The 19,780-nt window shown below is 36.5% G+C and overlaps 1 protein-coding gene across 3 annotated transcripts in view; it reads left to right on the top strand.

Moving 5' to 3' along the window:
• Con (leucine rich repeat protein connectin) overlaps positions 1–19,780 on the top strand; it is a 350,962-nt gene that overhangs the window by 146,121 nt on the left and 185,061 nt on the right. The window contains exon 1 of one of the 3 annotated variants that reach the window (XM_069120654.1): positions 18,030–18,563. The exons of the other annotated variants lie outside the window; for them this stretch is intronic. The gene's annotated coding sequence lies outside the window, so the exon portion shown is untranslated. Of the gene's footprint in view, positions 1–18,029; positions 18,564–19,780 lie in introns of those variants that run through there. 3 annotated transcript variants of the gene reach the window in all.

The following is a 19,780-nucleotide window of genomic DNA, read 5'->3' on the forward strand; positions in this document are numbered from 1 at the left end:
ATTCGATTTTAAACAAGATTTCAAAACACGAACAAACGAATTACAGAATTTAAAACGTGTAACTTTTCTTATTTATATATATTTTTTTTAACTTTTTTTTCATTTTACATTTTATTCAACAAGTTTCTATATTACTTAAAAGAAACATTGTCGTCTTTGAAATACACAACGCCACAGCGTGGCTCGAATATCATTACAGTCAAACAGAAATATCAGTTTAAAATACGTCGTATTCTAGACGACAGGATATCACGGATGAGAATACGAATAATATGATTGTTTCCGCGAGCATGGCGCACAGTACCAGAGAGCTCCGTTTTGCTTACGTTAGGTACAAGAAAGGGACGGGTCTTATGGAGAAATAAAAGACACTATAAAGTCTTTTACTTTCTATCCCGTAGAAGAAAACGGGATGAGTCTCGCGCGGTTTACCGAACCGTGATTCGAATCTGGATCTTTCCTTCTCTCTGCTGACTGCTCTAACCAATCGAGCCATCCTGTTCGTGAGTAGATTTCACCTTTCTAAGTTCAATAATTTCTCGAAATTGATAGAAATTTTGTGGGCGAGTAAAAATGGTACGATCTACGTTCAATAAATTGTATTTCAATGAAAGAGGAACAGACTATAGAGACTCGTAAATTCGTGTTACGATGAGTCGAAGAATTTGAATTATTTCACAAAGAATATATTGCGGGAATGACGTTATTGGTATATCCATATTTTGTTACCAATCGAATATCGGCCTATATGTAAGTAGAACTTAAAAATTAAAACATTTTTTAAAGAAATATACATAATATATTTCAAGTATAGATGTATATTTTATGGAATATTATAATGAGAATTTTATGTTGGATATTTTATATATTTTTATATATTGCTATGTTCTTTACATTTTTGCACGTTCTAGTTTCCCACAAATGCATAAACATTCGCAGTCTAGGATTTACCATTGTTAAACTATTAATATTATTACTGTAACTTATTAATATTATTATTACTATTGATGTTATTAAATTTCACGCTAGACTTATACACAGAACCCTTTACGTCACAACGTTGCTCACCGCACGTGCTAATGAACCGTAAAATAATAGATCACAAGTTAACAGACTATGATCTAATAGACTGCACTCCGATAGACCGCAAACTAATGTGATTATAGTATTATAGTATTGTAATTTACAAAGTGACAAATTGAAAACACCGATTCAATATAAATTAATAAATTGCATCTACTAATAAACGAATCCGCGAGCTACATATGTGCACGAATAAACTGTAAACTCTAGTAGCCTGTAGCAAAACTAGTAGTCCGCAAATTAATAAACTAGAAGCAGTAATGGACTATGAACTGATAAACTACACACACTAATATACTGAAAACCAGTGAACTATACGCGCAAACAAACTACATACCAACTAACGCATTACGAATTTAAATAGATTCGTATGCAAACGATAAACGTCTGAAAGATAACGAATTTTTATCTTACCGATAATTGGTAGAATTTAGAAAATTATCGTTACATACGAAGAATGATACATGATGATCTCTCCTATAGAAGGACAATTTACAAATTTACAAATATTACATTGTCCCAGAAGTTTCTTTCGTTTCATGAGAAAATAATAGACGAATTTTCCGTTTTATATTATTTTACTGAATTACGTACGATCCATTTTGTTCCAACAGAGTAATATAATGTTCAGCAAAATAATAAACTTTTCTCGACAAGCTGATATGTCGTTAACCACTTCCACGTCAAGACTCTCTTTGCGTTCGATTTTGCGATAAAATATAATCCTTTAAAATACTTAAAAATAATCATCGAATAAAACAAATTCTCCAATATCTATTTCTGCAAGAACAAACAAGATTTGAATAAACATGCACGATCTACTCACAATATCACCGTAAACTACCTTCCTGAATTTCTAAATTCCCTTGTCAGATATTAATTTTCAAACTAAATCACAACAATCTTCAGAACGACCACTAATACTCGAGTCACTGAACGTTTAACAACGAAGCATCTAAACCGCGCACGTCACCCAAAGCAATAAAGTTGGCTCGTTGCACGGCTCAGAGGACGAATCGAGGCTCGAACGAGAGTTTCGCGCGAGCTGTCTCAGTAGAGGATAGAGGACGAAGTCGTAACCAAGCATTTAGCATCGGCCTCGTAGGGGAGAGCTCGCTATGCACTCCGGCTAACTCGTTTGTCACCGAATTACTGTACAGCCCCGTGAGTGATAAAGTGTTCGTAAATCGTGGCCGCGACACACGTGATTTTCTTCTTCCTTTCCCTTCCCTACTCTTCTGACATGTTCTTCTTTCGAGTAACGGAGATCTACGTTTTGTGAGGATTTTAACGGATTCATATCGGATTGGAAGAAAGCTCGAACCTTTTAGCAAATAGGTTTCTGTTACGAAGATTTGTTTCACGTTCGAATTATACCAAAGATGTTGCCAGATGCTGGTACACTATATATTGTTAGTATTTAATCGAGAGTTATACGAGCAGAAGGAAGATGAAAAAGAGTGAAAGAATTTTTGTTATTAAAGTAATTAAATTAAATGCATACAAGTAAGAGCAAAAATGTTCATTTTTCTAAATAAAGCTTACCGTTCCTCGCATTTCTATGATCTGTTTATTGTCGAAGGAATTGATTTGTTTTCCTTCTTCGTCTAATAAAATAATCGAATAGCAATCCGTTCGATTGACAATAAGAAATACGATGACAAAGATATTCCCAAATATTGAGAACATGGAGAGGATTTTTGAAGCAAAATGTTCCTTTTGAATTCGTTAAACTTTATCACAATTGCTTTGATAACTTTAACAGCTGTTAATTTCAAGTCGAAATTAATTGCATACTTTCTGTCAGATGCAACGTAATTCGGTTAATTCGAGTAGCGTAGTGGAGACCGAAAGAGAAATCCAGATTTTCCAAGGTGCGAACCGCTTTACACTCAGCCGACGTCCGGCCTGTTTCAAGTTTCCTCTACTTCGGTGTTGGAAGGGCTCGGTTGAAACAGCTTTTGAACTTCTCACGCAATCCACGAAACCGAAAGGAACTTGAGCATGTTAATTTCGCGGCTGCTGAATGTACTTTTATTCCGCAAAACGATTTTCTCGTTTCACGAATGTTGCAACTATGGAAAATCATCCGCAACGTTTAAAATCGAACCTGCGTCCGGCTAAACCAATTTCCACGTTTCGCAGTCTCTTGTAAATCACAGAATAGCCGTTTAATCGCGAATGCACGCTCACCGATGTAAAACAAAAATAGAAAGAAATAAAAGATCGAAAAAAATAGAAACAAGCGAGCGTAACGTTTTTTTCCAGTTGAATTTTCCGATTCTCGACGCTCGTTCTTTCTCCCTTAACGCGAAGACATTAATCCACAGATTAGGCGAACGCTTAACAACCGGCCCCTTAAATCCGGCCGAAGATTAAGGTGAAAGTTATCCAGGATTATTGCGAGTTTAACCGAAGACCAAATTGTTGTTGCTTAATCTCTAATTAGCATCGCTAGCCTATGTTTTTACCAATTTCACTGGAAAATCTGTGCGAAATGTTAGCATCGTGGAATGTACACGTTGTCACTCGTGTTACATACTTTATCCTTCATTCGTATGAGTGATCGGTACAGGGCTCAGGATTATACGTAGCTAGGACAATTTTACTTACATTTGAATTAGGTTAATTAATTTCAGAGTATTTAATTTTTATATATGTCGGAGATGAAAGGACATCGGGGCTTCCCTTTTGGGATGTTAGGAAAAACCCCAATATCCTAGTCCACACTGATACTATAGCTACACTTAAGTAATAAAACTAAGAAATAATTTTAATGTTCTAATCCGATTTTATAACGATGGGCTTGAGCTCGAAGTGACATAACGGGTCACTGTCGTAGCCACCGTCAAGGGAAGGATGTGTACCTAACAGAGGTATGGAATAATTATATAGTTCTCCTTAAAAACAAAGATTGACCTGAGAGGTGGGGAGAAGAATATATTAGGGCAGTTCCACCTGGGCTGCGGGTCAGTTCATTCAGATAAGTTTTACTTGTACCTTGAGTCATACGTGTATCACATCGCATTCGTCATCCCGTTGGCCGTGGATTCGTTATCGAACCTGAATTCATTGTCATCGACATCTCGACCATCCGATCGCCGCTATTACTTGTATCCTCTTGTAATAACCACATTTGTACCAATAAATATCAGCTATAATCGCGATGGCAAATTCGAGTGAAGGTTCGTCAAACGCCCAAAATTCCAACATTAACCCGACATATACATTGTATATTAGTATCATGGACAGTCTTTATGATATAGTTTCTATCGAAGTAAACCGACCAACGGTTACATCAGAATAATTACACACGTGAAACAAGACGATACATTGGTTAAATAATTATTTTTCAAATATTTTGGAACACTAGTCTCGACGATAGCAAACAAGCATTTGTTTCCCCTTTATTTCGTTTTATTTTCATAGCTAAGTCCGTTCAAGATCTTTCAGCAGCAGTATTTCTCTGCTTTTGGCTCTTAATTTCCTTTTATTTTCACGCTGTTCTGTTCCACATGCGTCTTCTTTCTTTCTACATCGTTTTCGTCTTCCTTTTACCATTCCTTCCGCTTTTTTGCCCTTTTTCCTTCACGCCTCGCGCCTTTTCACGCTTCTGCTTTCTGCACGTACTCGACCACTCTTTTTCACGCACGCCCTCAGCCAATCCTCGCTCGTTTTCATTTTATTCAGTCTCTTCTGGTTTATATCGTTGCAGCGTACGCACCCTCTCCTTATGGTTACCCCTATCTCACCATTCTTCCTTTCTTCTCGCGTTTTTTTCGGACACCCCCTATTTTCTTTCACGTATTTTGATTTCTGCCAAGACATTTCGTAATCTGATTTATGGAAATTTTTAAAGTGACCCGTTTTTGTTCGCTCGATCTCGTTAAGCTCGTTACGTTGTTGTTTAATCCTTCTTCTCTCTTTTCATAAATGTAAATTTTGAGAATTTTAATTTTTGCATTTGAAGTGGAAATTGAACGAAGATCCGAAGAATGGATGACTTGATTACATTCTATATTAAATTTTACAGATTTATAATCCTTCTCATTTTTCGATCATTGTCGCTTCTTTAATAATTTTTATTAAATATTTAACAAATTCTCTATAGATCGTATTTTGCTTTTCTGCGGCATTAAAAAGGTAAAGTAGAGTATTTGCGGCATAAATCATATGAATAAATTATAAATAATATATATTTTCACCGTAGAATAATATTCTTCATTAAGAAACTGAATTTTTAATGTTAACCAAAAATAATATTCATCGTTGAAAAATTTAAACACCGCACATTTCAATTCCATTATTTATGCAACATCCTTAATTTTTAATCCCTGAAATTTCGCCTCTTTAAACCATGTTTAATCAAATTATCATACTAAAATCATAGAGTCTCCAAAATCTGGGAAGAATTATCGTTACTTGGTCCAGTTTATCTTGCAGAAGCTCTAATGGTCAGTTGATATCCTAATACGTAGGTACATTCACGATTTCCAGAAAGTCTCTCAACCACGTTCATGCGAATTATCCTTCCACAAACACAGTATTTATACACGCTAATCGACGCATAGAACGTTAACAGACTCTGGTCGACTTTAGCAGTGCGTATGCTATTCCGTGGGAAAGCGTAAGGGTGGATGAAGTTCGTACGTTTTCGGTAATCCGACGATTACACGGCGGCTCGTTGAAGAGAGCTTTCGTGAGAAAAGCCTGGTAATGGGTTTCGATGCTGGCCGTGCTGTTTCTCGCGATCGAGGGAAATTTTTATAGTTTGGATAAATGATGATCCGCATGAATTATGAAATACATCGGAGGAAGATTTTATTGGAAGGATTCCAAAATTTAAATTAAATCCACTTCCGAGATGTAAATTAAGAGATCCAAACCTGCAATTCGATATTTTAAACTCTCCTCTTCAAACTTCATTCCTTACTCTCTAAATTTCTATATTTTCCTATCTCGAAAACCGCAGTTATTTGAAAACTCTGAACACAAATCCCTCGGCCCTGACCCACCTCTTCGATCCCCTTCATTCTTCGATTCTAAATTCTCCCGCCATCCTCCCTAATCCTCACGAGTCCCAGCAATCGATCTCAAATTGTTTCACTCTTGAATCACTTTCCTTGCCTCTTACCATTCCAGACTGGAACACCGTTGTCACCCTTTCAAGTTCCTTCGTGAGGCACAGGTGAGCTACTGCCTTTTGTTTCCAACATGGATAGAATTACGAGGGTAGTGGCCTGTTGCCGGTCGTCTCGTGTTTGCGATACCTTCGCACACACAGACCAACGTACACATGCAGAGGGGTGCATTTAATTTTGCGAATTTCGTTCTTGGTCTGGATACGTCGCGGTGGATACAAGGAGAGGCAGGAAGGAAGAGGGTCAGGTTAATGTACGGGCTACGAGGTCGGTCTTTTCAACCCAAGGGAATCTAAACGGCTCTCGCTGAATAAGACGCCGCCGAAGACGGAAGCGAGTCGGATCCCCGGTTAGTAGAGAAACTCGTAAATAATCGACCTGTTAAACTTGGGATTCGACTGATCTTTTGTCAATGGAGATCGATACTTTAACGCGTACATAGCCGTTGTAATGCTTTTTTGATAATTGAATAGAGTATCCTTTGTAAAGGGAAGTTTGACGACGTTTGGTAAAGTCAGTTTGAGAGAAAATTTCTAGTAACTGTGCAAATGTTTGGAATTGGGTTAATTCTTTGTGGATGGGGGCCGATACTTTTACGCGAACATAGCGATTTTGAAATTTTTTTGATAATAGAATAAAGTATCCTTTGTAAAGGGAAGTTTGACGACGTTTGGTAACGTCAGTTTGAGAGAAAATTTCTAGTAACTGTGCAAATGTTTGGAATTGGGTTAATTCTTTGTGGATGGGGGCCGATACTTTTACGCGAACATAGCGATTTTGAAATTTTTTTGATAATAGAATAAAGTATCCTTTACGAAGGGAAGTTTGACGTTGTTTGATAATATCAATCTGAGAGGAAATTTCTGGTAATTCTGCAAATTTTTAAAATTGGGTTAACATTTTGTCGACGAAGGTCGATACCTTTACAGGAACATAGCGATTGTGAAATTTTTTTGACAATGGAATAAAGCATTCTGTGCAAAGGGGAGTTTGTCGCTGTTTGATAATATCAATTTGAGAGGAAATTTCTGGTAATTCTGCAAATTTTTAAAATTGGGTTAACATTTTGTCGGTGGAGGTCGATACTTTTACAGGATCATAGCGATTGTGAAATTTTTTTGACAATACAATAAAGTATTCTGTGCAAAGGGGAGTTTGTCGCTGTTTGATAATATCAATTTGAGAAAAAATTTCTGGTAATTGTATTATTTTGTTATTTTTTTACGTTGTATTGAATTTTTTTAGTAACTGGCTAGAGTTTCTCTTCTGACAGGTAAATTGATTGGTAAAGTTTATTTGGAAGTTTTTCAAATTTTTTAAAAATATCGATACCTACTTTTATGTAAATAAACTGGGTAAAGTTCTTCCACAATTGCATAAAGTGTCCTTTGTGGAAGACAATTTCCTAGTGGAGGTTGTTTGAGAGGAAATTTTCGACGAATTTTACAACTTCTCCATCAAGTATTTCGGACATGGAAATTATTTACGGTTAATATTTTATGATAAATTATTCTTATTTGTTATAAATTATTCTTCATTATTTTGTGATAAATTACAACGAAAATTTCGAAGGGATCTTAAAATTGTTTTTATGATATCTGTGTGAAACTTTTGATGTCTTTTATCTTCAGCCATTGAATTTTGAATTATATCGAAAGTGTTTCGGTAACGAAAGTGCTCTGGATTAGTTCTTTGAAGGAAATTTGAAAAATTTTGTTGAGCTTTGTATCATGCAAATGGAAGACAGAAAGCTCGAAGATTGAATATTCTAGGAGATGAAGTACGAGTCAGTGGTTTTCAAATGGAAGTAGATATTGTAAAATCAAATATCAATGCTTTTATGGTTTCACAGGGTGCATTTCTATTTTAACCAAAAAGTTATTTTCTTGTATTGTCTTTTATTTCATAAAGAATGTTGTCAAAGATATCGAATGAAATCGAAGTATCGTTCGTTTCAAAGGATTCTATAATTTTTAATAATTTATCATTTGAAAAATTCATACAATCCCGCGGAAGATATAATTTATAGCCCACGAGTAACATCTTAAAGCAATTCTGATAGTACCCCGTGAATTTAAATTTTTCTTGAAATATATCCGAGCCATTAAAGGACGGGTATGCTTGTGAAATTTCAAGTAGTATAAGTCAGTCTGTAGTCAGACTCCGTCAAGAAGACCTAAACCTTTTATAAATTTACTATTATGCTAATATTCATGACTTCAACATCAGCGTATGCAATAGAGCAGTTTCCTAAAAAGCTCCTGTCCAAAGAAACTTATATCTTGCAACATATTTCACCAAAAATTCATCTTCTGGTATAGTTGATTCATAAGCTGATATATAGATTCGTATAGTTGATTCATTCACAACGATTTCGATTAGATTACTTAATTTTAGAGCGAGCTTCATTTTAATTTCTACCCTATATTTTATACAATAAAACCTGTTAATCGTGTCTTTATCATAGAAAAAATACAATACAAGTTATAACAATAGATCGTAGATTCTCGAATGAAACTTGCCGAGCAAAAGACAATCGACAAACTCTCGTATCGATAGTTATCACCGTCCATACAAGTTCGCTAGACATTTCCAACCATAGCCTGAAGCAGCGTGGCCAAGGTTTGCCAACTGTTCCACTTGGCTCGAACCTTTCCCATCTTTCCGATAAACGAACTCTCGGCTGCCAACGCGTGCCATTATCGATAAGGAGCATCCCCATTTTTTTCCCATGGATGTTCCATGGTCACGAGAAGGGAGGAAAGGTGAGAAAATAAGGAACAGAGAGAAAGAAGGATCAGAAAAACGCCAGGTTGGATACCAGGTTCGTGATGCGACGAGGAGATCGATTCGACGAGTTCTCTTGGAACAATGTCGCGGAAAAACGAATTCGAACGGAGGGCATACTTCTAACGCGTCCTTATCTGCGAGCTTATGCAAATGCCGAGCAGTTTGCTACGGGGATTTGCATAGACTAGCCCGACGATCTATACGGGATCATGTCTAGGCATAATCTCAAGACGCTCTGCCAGTTATGCACTGCCTTTTCGAGTAGTCACGTTAGCGGTTCGCCTAGTTTCTTTTTTGCGTCCTCTCTCGCGGATGCAGATTCTCCTCTTGCGAAAGGCAGCATTATAAAGCTCGATTTCCTCCCAAAGCAGATTTCTGGCAAACGTTTAGAAATTAAGAATCCATTCCATGTTCCAAGCTTACGTCGCTATTACGCTTTCATGGAACTACGCTGTCGGCCATAAGTTTTGCACTTCTACGAATTCCGTTAAACTCGAGAATTTGCAGGAAATATTGGCTTGCAATTTTATTCCTCTAGAAAGCTTTCTAACGAAGAAAGAAAATTACCATCATCTATAAGGTTAATTTGTAATCAATAAGAAAAGTAGCGAGAGATTTCTTAGAGATGCAATTGGAAAAGTTGGTTGAAAAATTTTGACCGACAGTGTATACTTCGTCGTCTCAATGTTTAGGTAGACAGTAGCTGTAAATTTCTATTTAGATTCTGCTTATTCAGCTACATTTATAAAAATATGAATATTGTATAAATATTCGAGATCTGTTAACGAGTAAATGAACAGTTTGTCTTTTATTTCACCTTTTTCGCAAGTTTTCCAGCAGAGTAACGAGGACAGCCACCGCTGTGAAATTGCCACGATCGCTATCCCTGGTCTACATAGGGCTTAAACCGATGAAACATGGTCCACGTCATTGCAGAACGCTTGTTCATTATCAGAGCGACTGAAGATCGGACTTTTGGACACTCTGCAGTGACGTTTCGTTAAGATAATGCTCCGGCTAACAGAAGTTGCCGGGCCAGAGTCAAGTTTGCCGAGAGTTCGTGAATGTGAATCTCTTTAATGGATATGTGTCATCAGGCCGGTGGAAAATGGCGGTTGGTTGGTGGAGCACAGTGTAAGCACAGTGGTTTCTCTGAAGTGGTTTCTTGCCTTTTATTTAGCAGTTTTAATCAGACATAGGAAGACTGTTACCTTTGAGTGACATATCGAGGTAGATTTGAAATTTGCACGACGAATTTATGGAAATTCGTCAATTTGTAATACTTCAGGACTGTGTTGTCGACGTTGATACTATCTTAAGATCGAAAAAGTTGAAAGGAACTTGGATTTAAAGGGCTTGTGATGTACCTACTTTAAAAGATTGGTTCAAATTAAACGAATATTATTTTATGAAAACTTAACAATTCACTGTCGAAATACTTAAGATTCATTAGGATACAATTAAGAAAAATGGCGCAAATTAGTATGGTAGTTGTACTTTGATTTTTCACTGATTTTATTTTCAATTACTCGCAAAGAGGAAATATAATCGAACGGTGTGTAGCGAATCTCAATAGAATCTCGAACCTCGAAAACGATCTATAACCCTTCTATTCTTAAAATTCTTCTAATTCTTCTAATTTTTTTTCTTAGTTGCAGCTGAAACGTAGAATTTATTTGTTTCAAATTAAAACGTTTGCGCCGGGTAAATTATTAAAACCGAACGTATCGACGGCCCTGGGATAAAATAGTACTCATTTGCAAATAACGTTGGTTACCAGCGCGAGTTTACAGTTACAGCGTGCCGAATTGTCGAGCAACGGTCTTGTTAAACCAGAGCTGTACCACAGTTCGTGAAAAAAAGGTGAAATAAAATGAAAGGAAAAAAAAAAAACTGGAAACTGGATCGCGGCGCGTATGGTCGTCGATTAACACTTCGTGGTTTTATTAAAGCTCGTTTCGACACCATATTTTATGGTACTCGTCTTTAATTTAAACCGGAACACAATGTCAGAGAAGCGTAAAAATTACCCAAACCCAATCAAAATTCATTATTCCGCTAAAAAGTTTGACATAACGCGAATTATCGATTCAGTTCTAAAAATTTACATATATGTAGCTTCGATCCACGAATATTTCATTTCATAATCAATAAGTTCTGATAGATACATCAATTTTAATAAATAACTACGAGTATACAACTAGAGACAGTGTGTTTCAACAGGTGACTACGCGGAAACCCTTCAAGTTCACGAGCTCGGACAGAAACTCCGATCTGGAAGTCCCATCCCTTAAAGACAATTCTAACTTTTATCCAAACGTCACAGAACTGCTTTTAAATCTTTGAGCACGATCCTTGAGCAATCGATGCCAATGATAAATGGCGTACGATAGGACTATTATTATCTTCCAATCACTTTAGCAACGTGTCAAAGTGGACATAATCCGATCCCTTTTCTAGTCCCTCTCGATATCTCACTGCATATTTGTTTTAAAAATACCTATCGAATTGTTCCTTCGATATTCGTGTTACATTAATAACACGAGAAGATTTTTAATAGTTGAAGTGGTCACCACTTCTGAGAAAACTCTATATCTGGTCTTTGTAGTTTTCTCAAGCACTGAAGCCATCGACAGCGTATAAACAATAGACTGGGACGAAGGCAAACCATAGACAGTAGACAGGTGACGATGACTTCGGGGTTTTCAGTTATAGGGTAACACTGCTAGCGTGCGAATCTGGACCAGCTCGAATTACATTCCTACTTGTACTTATATTTTTAAAATATATTTTAATACAGAAGTGTATTTTCTACTTTACAATTTATCCACGCGTTTCTCTGTTTATAATCATCTAATAACCTCAACGTTAATTGATAATTGTGTTCCTTTAAATACCTTGTGAACCTTGTGAAACTTAAATATCATCTTTTGAACAACGAACAGTACCAGCCTTTGCCTAAATAATAGTATTAGTCCTATTATAGTATTTGCCTTAATAATAGTATTGTCCTGATATTAAAGTTCAGACAGGAATAATCTAACATCCGACTAACGTAAAACTCCTACGATTCTCAAAGAAACAACGCTGCAGATTTGTAAGCATTCTTATATTCGTACGAACATAAATGAAGAAATTGAACTTTTCTCGAACAAAAATTTAGTCGATCTACTAAATTCTATGAAATATCATAATAATGCGTTAATATTAATAACGCACTCTGTGGACTTTTGCACTCTTGAATTCTCGAAAAATGCAGTCTGTGTGGTAATAATTATGAAATAAGCTGATCTTCCAATCCTCCAATTTTGACACAAAGCCTACGTTTCCCTTAACGAGGCACGCGCTTTTCACGGTCGATTTTCAAATTCGGTTACGGGCTACTTTAATCTGATGGGAAGTTCCCGTCCAGTCGAAACTTGGTCCCTGTGCTTTCGCCACGATAGTGTTGATTAATTTGTTCCGAAACGGCTTATCTGGCCGCACTGGCGGACTGTAAATGCAATCGAGCCACGTGGTGTAGGCGAGGGCTAACTTTCGCATAGTTGCCACAACAAGTATTTATCTTTCCGATAGTTGGCTCGCAAGAACTGAACCACGCCGTTCGAAAACACGGTTATGCCGCCAACTCTGGACCTTCCTTGTCAGATATCACTTCAGATTTCTCGTTAGTCTCAAGTCGTTCATCGAACCGGTGATTAAGTTTCTATGCTGTTTAAGTTTTATGGATCCGCAGGATTCGAATGCAAATCTCGCGTGGGAAACACGATCTTTCTCAAGATAGATCTGCATTTCGGTTTCATATTTATTGGTTCTGACGAGAATAGCTTTCTTGTTTGGTACAGAAACTTCCGCGATTTTATGAAAACACGCGATCTGTAGATTGGTTTCTGACTTCTTGTAACTAAAACGAACGTTCGTCTAATTATCGACGAAAAATTCTAAGGCTAAAGGAATAAAGGCTGCAGAGGAAACACATAAGAAGTTATATTTTCTGTTTTTTTATGGAACAGCAATTCTTATGTTCGATATACCGTGAATTAAACACGAGCTATTAAAATAATCGTACGTTACACGATATCAATTAACTGATTCCACGATGAAATACGTATCTTTGCTACTCTATCGAAGTCTTGAAAACGTTAGTTATATGGCTTTACGAATCTTCGTGAAATTAGCTACTTTTAGAAAGCATGTATTTATAAGCGTAATGTTTCTATACGATGAATGAATATAATCGAAAATTTCGTGTGAAATTCGTCATTTACTATCAATCGAAGATTCCCACGTTTAAACACCAATTTCCATTATTTAATCAACGTAACTTCCACCTCTGTTTCCTATCCCAGAACCAATCATTTTGATTCCATTTCGAAAGCGGAGCACCGACCTCCCTTAAGAAAGCCGTATACACATTCTCACGCATTCGATCGATTTCAAATTGGATAAGGCGTGGCAGGGCCGAATTAAAGCTCACGAGGCCCTGAGGATCCCTTCAAGGAAGAACGAGGGACGGAGTTAAGATGAAATTTTTATTTTATTTTGTAATAAATTGTATTAAAAACTTTTTAGTACCCATTTTTAAAATACATTTGCCTTTTTTTACATTTTTCTTGAGGTAATTTTCTCGTTATACTTGCAAGATAAAACGTATTTTTCTCGAACAGCTAGACCCGCGGCTACAGACCCTCTCCGCCTCTTAATCCGCGCGTGAGATCAAGAGAAACACGAACCTCGACAAAATTATTTATTCGACTATGAAATAGATGGAACATGAAACGTATCGGCCAAACGATTCTGCTCACGTTCCCAAGGCTTCCTGTTAAATTGTACGATGTTTCTATCTCTCTCTCTCTCTCTCTCTCTCTCTTTCTCTCTTTCTCTCTCTCAGGCGAGAGTCAGTGCCCGCGGAACTGATCCACGGAAATTCGAGCAACTTAGTACCGCGTTGCGCTCACCGCGTTTGAAGAAAATCGAAGCGAAACCCCTTTAATGCCGCCATGTTTACAGAACTTGTGTTAATTTAACTTCTGTCCTACCCTACACGGCTGGTATTCGATTTATTCGAACGGTTTACCAGTGCCTGTGACACTCGCTCGCGCATTCGCAATTTTGAAGAAAGTCGATCAATTATTTGTCCGAAGTCTGCAACGATCACAGAGACAGAGGGTCAGTCTAAAGTTAACGTATGATGTTGCGGATGCGAAAGAAGAATGTTTGGACTTCTCGAAACCTTTAAGAGGCTTTGATCAGATGCGACAGAATTTCTAAGAAATGATCGCATCGAACGAGAGAAACAGGGAAAAAGAAAAAAAATTAGAAACAATGACAAATGAAAATCTTTTAAATCCGTGAAATTTATCTTATTTTAATCGTCCTCAAAAATTTAGTACGTGGATAACCGATATCCAACGCGACAGTCAACGTGTTTAACGAGAGAAAATGACACGGTATAACTGGTGAGAATGATCTTTCTCTTGGAAGTTCTTCTATTTAGATCGCAGGCACAATTTTCATAGAAATCGATTTCAGCTATCCGGTGGAACCAATTGAAACGGTCTGGGCATAACCTATTATTGAGTCTACTCAATTATGAGTTATCTCCTCGTAAAGTTCAAGAGTGCAAGGTATGCGTGGCGCATCGCATCGAAGTCCTGGGAACGTTCCTCATGCGCATTTAATGGTGGGTAACGCACGAGTGGCTCCTCAATAACATACGTTATTGAACCATCCAGCCGACTTCCCACCAGCTCCGTCTACTGAAATGGAGCTGAATACCTTCGCTGTAAGAAAAGAAAATTGCGATAACGACATCGATCTCCGTAGCTGGTCCATCGACATAAGGCTCTGACAAGATGCGATGCGCTTGTTTATGGTTTTTCTCAACACTTTTACAGCCGAGGCGAACGATCGGTGTTCGGTGTGAAATAATCACATTGCAATGTGTAAACATGAGATGTAACTATAGTAGAATCTTTTTGTTTGCTATTACTGATCATCTGAATTGATTGTAACTAGATTTAAAAGCGGATTTCTATGCATATAAGAGAAAATGAAATATGTAAAGGTGTAAAAATGTGTTATTCGATAAAAATTTATGCGAAAATTAAATCTCTTTCTTCGTTATCTTGAACGGTGTTGATAAAAATAGAAATTTACAGAAACATCGAATAACTTTGTCTTCGTATGGGAGAAATTATTTTATTTAGCTCTTTTCTGGCTATTTTACGAATTAGAAGTAAAATTAGAGGATCCCAAAATTTTCGCTGTAAAATTTAAGCTATTATAACTTTGTGAAGAAAAATCGTACAAGTATTTGCTTGACGTTATTTTAAAGAGCAAAGTTTCTACCTTCAGCTCGCTGAATTGACTTTCCTTTAGAATTTAGATTCTACGTGGAAGTAGAAATAGTAATCAAAAAATATGGAGTAAATTCTTAAAAAAAAAATACAAAAATTCTTTTCACGATCGCATTATTAATTTAATAGAATTCGACAGTATATTTACATTACATTACATTAACTAACGTTCAATTGAATTTTCTACGAAAGACTTAAAATTTGCAGAAATAGGAACACGGAAACCGATTAAATATCCATAGCGTTTTTCTCTCACGATTTAATTATAATAAAGAAATTATAATTTACTTATAGCAAACAAGAATGGTTTATAGGTCGTTATACGTCGATACAGAGATTTATGATCTATTGGTTAATTCCCTAAACCGGGTCACCGTTCCTTCGATAAATGGAGATCGCTACGGCATCCTGCCGCACGGTATAATTGATCATTTCTCGAATACACCCACTGCAGCTAATGTACACGCGCATCCTGATGATTTGTAATTATATTGGCGATTGGCTGTCGCTTTATCGAGCGGCACTGTTAACGGGAAATTTATCGGAAACTGGCGGTAATTCGTATAATTGTTGATAGTGTAAATTGTCGGTAAAACGAATCGAATGTTTGGTCTATGGTTTTCACGTTATTCATAGATCATCGTACGATCAACCAAAATCGTTTTCAAATTGATTCTCTAACAATTTTCCCAGAAATTATCCGATATAATGTTACTACGTTCGTCGATTATAATATTTATTTAATATTACCCGAATTGAATGCAAAGGCTGTAGAGAAATAACACGACAAATCTCATTTTACGTTGCTTTATTCAAAATTGCCCTTTTATTCGATTTAGGGTTAAATCTGTATTTTTTTTGAGTTTTAATAATTTTACATTTGGCTGGACCTAACAAATTTCATACTTAATCATTTTATATCGAAATATAAATACCTTGTTATACCTAATCAGAAAACGACATTAAAATTTAAAAATCAACAAAAATGTATTTGTATTATTTTCCCCGAGCTTCGTACGAACCAATTATCTTTCCGCTTTAAACAACTGCATCGTTATAAATTTTTGTATTTTATATTTATGTGTCTGTCTGTGTAAAGTTGCAAACTAAATACAAAGTCGCAGGATTAGTATTTTAGTATGCTAAATACACGAATCCGTCAAAAAGCTACGGAAGCGAATGCACGACATTTGTTAATTTTATTCATTTGATATTTTTCAAATTTAATAGGAATTAATTATCTTTTCGCTTTAAACTAGTGTTTCGTTGGAAATTTTTCTGCTTTGTGTTGCTGTGGGTGTATTCGCAGAAAAATAAATATAAAATTTCAGGATTAGAGTCTTAGTATATTGAACGAGGTAGGCACATGCTTTATATTAATTCGTTAGCACATGTTGAGAACAATTGTGTTACGCGTTAAACTAAAAGGCCGACGGTCCTTCGCAATCGTTTAATAAATTTTTTATTTTGGGCCCGCGAATGAGACACACGGATGAACACAAAGGACAGTGAAAGCGTTAACTTTTTTAATTAGTAACCGCGACATACAACGCGGCAGAAAAGCTGTCGTTTTACGAGCGTGAAAATCTGATTTAATCATCGCAATTAAAATAATTTTTCAGCGAGGTAAAAACGTAACGCACCAAGGATGATAAATTGTCGAGTCGTTAAATACTTGTATTCGTTGCGATAATAATTTTGCAAACAAATATCATTTTGATCGATCCAATTTTCACCAATATTATTTCGCTATGCAACAATGTTAGGTGTTGAATATCGCTTAAGGCTCGAGGTAACAGTTTCGCAAACAAGTGTCATTTTGATGACGTAGGGAAATATTCCTTTATCTTCAATATTTTATATTTTCAATGCATAAAAAGTTCCAACACTCCAAAATACCATCACGTGCAAATCGTCTCATTTTCCAAAAGGTAAATGAAACAAGTCAAAGGAAATAAAAAGAAGAGGATCTAAAAGAATATTACCCTCGTAAAGATACTTATAAATAAAGGAAATAAAAAAAATAAAAATTCAAAGATATTTATTTCCTGTTCTGTAAAGTACAAACTGAAAAATTAATTGTCTATTAACCATTCTTTAATTCGCGAATCGTCCACGGATCAGTTACAAAGAAAAGGTTGACAAGTATCGATCGTCAACTTTCCATTCCTTCAATTCGTAAACCCAAACGTTACACCCTCGATCAAACTCCCCGTTTACAGAACGGCAAATCGTAAATCTCTTGCACGCTAATTATCCACCCTCAAACATCAAAATCACCAGTTAAACGCATGTTGAAAGGGCGGAAACGTCGCCGAACATCCCGGCGATAATTCGAAGCTCAACTTCCAGCCAAGCGTAGAAAGGCGTCGCGTCGGGAGCTGTTCGAAGGAGTGAGTTAATTGTCCAACTTGTAAAGAGTATGAGAGAGAACGAGAGAGAGAAAGAGAGAGAGAGAGAGAGAGAAAAAGGAGAAGAGGGCGAGAGTTGCACAATTCACGGTGGACGTCATCGACTTAAGTGGATATCATTTGATCGCGCGGGACCTTTTCCTCCGACTAGCATCCCTCTATTTACGCAGGGGGGATGTTGCGAGGAGGGGGGATAGAGTGGGGCGGGCATTTTCGTTATACCTGACCTCGGGGACGACTTTGTACTTTGTTCGGAACGAGTCAGTCGTGCTTTGCCTTTCGCTTCGAAAGCATCGTTGTCGTTCTGCTCGTTAACGCGTGCCGTCCCATTCGAAGCGTAACTTATACACAGCAACTTAATGTTAGTGTTTTCATACGTGTGTGCGCGACTTTCTCTGTATTTCTTTTCTTAACGTTCATTAACGAAGTTCTTAAAAACATATCGTAAAATATCTTTGAACGTTATTAACTCTTTAACCACGTCTTCGAATATTAAATTTTATTAAATTTCGAAACAACATAGTGGACTATCGAACCGATACAGTGACTTTGGATTAATATAGTTGACTGTCGAAACAATCTTTTGCAAATTCTCGAGTTTCCGAATATCGTGAACGTTAGAAGCAAAGTGAGTGTTCCTGTGCCGATTAGAGAGAAAATAGTTTCAATAGTGGAAGACAGTCTGATTTATCATCCGCTGTTTGGCTGGACGAATGTTTTAGAAAACCCTCGGGCCTCGCCGACTTGGAGAACGCCGGTGTGAATTTCGCTGGCAAAAGGTAAGGCGATTTATCTATCACTAGTCGATATCCGCGTTGATTTCTCTCAGGAGTTGACTTATTAAGATATTTCGGCCGACGAATGGATTTCAGGAAAATTTTACGAATATTATACGCAGAAGTTCGATCGGTTATAGGCCCAAACTGGTGAAAAACTCCTATTTTTAATATTTTTAACCATCTGTAGCTCACAATAACGTTAACCGACTTCGATGAAATTTTCAACATGCGTGTAACCAATATAAATCGATAAAGTATTTTTTAATGTTTGCTAGCCAGGGATAAAAAAAAATTGTAACCGCGACCTTTCTCACTTTCTTCGTGATTTTGATCAATTACAATTTTTTCAACATTTTTTTACACGTCGTCTAACATCTAGTGAACTATGTAATTTCTAAAATAAAAAACTCAGATCCGTTGGTCCAATATTAAAAAAGTTATTCCGCTTTAAAGAGCGCTCAAATATACGCGAGTCACCGTATTGTGTACATACGCAGAGATTGTATCGATTCTGTTGTGGAATTTTGTTTTGGAAGAAATAGCTTTAGGGCGTGAGATGTAAACACTTGACAGAATTTGCTCTACTTTTTGCATTTGTTCCTGAGTTTAATTTCTAATGCGTCGAAATACCGTTCAGAGAAGGTGCACAAAAATAGCCCGAACTTTGATTATGTTACAGGCATCGAATAATCATAACAAAGAATAGAGGAAAAAATGTTGTTGTAATTTAATAGCAGATAGTGACCAGATAGCATTTCGGCAATAAAATATTATGGCGCAATATATAAAATTTGTACAAAATATTTAAAGAATAGAGATCAATTGACACAGGTTTCTGTTTTATGAAAATGAATTTTTAATTCGGTTCTGTGATAATGTAGGCGGTTTTATTGATGCGCGTGAAAAGTTTTTTTACAAAGAAAATTTCATCGAGAAAAGCGCAGCTCCGTTTAGCCGCTGTCGCGTTATTTTCGTCGACTTTCTCGTAAAATAGGCAGCGAGAAGAGATATTCCTTAAATATTTTAATTATTCTTGAATTTAATAACCCGATTCGAGCGATAAATCCTCTGAAACTCTGCAAGAATCGAATAATTTGAAAAAATCGAAATTCTTTGCTCGAACATGTAGCCAGTCATCCGTCAAATGGCAAGACAAAGGGTAAAGATTTCAAACAAAAATTTGTCTAAAACTTAAATAAAAATATCGTAAAGCAGAA

The sequence above is a fragment of the Bombus flavifrons genome, chromosome 9 (genome assembly GCF_040668555.2).
Source record: "Bombus flavifrons isolate JBK064 chromosome 9, iyBomFlav1_principal, whole genome shotgun sequence".
Lineage (NCBI taxonomy): Eukaryota > Metazoa > Arthropoda > Insecta > Hymenoptera > Apidae > Bombus > Bombus flavifrons.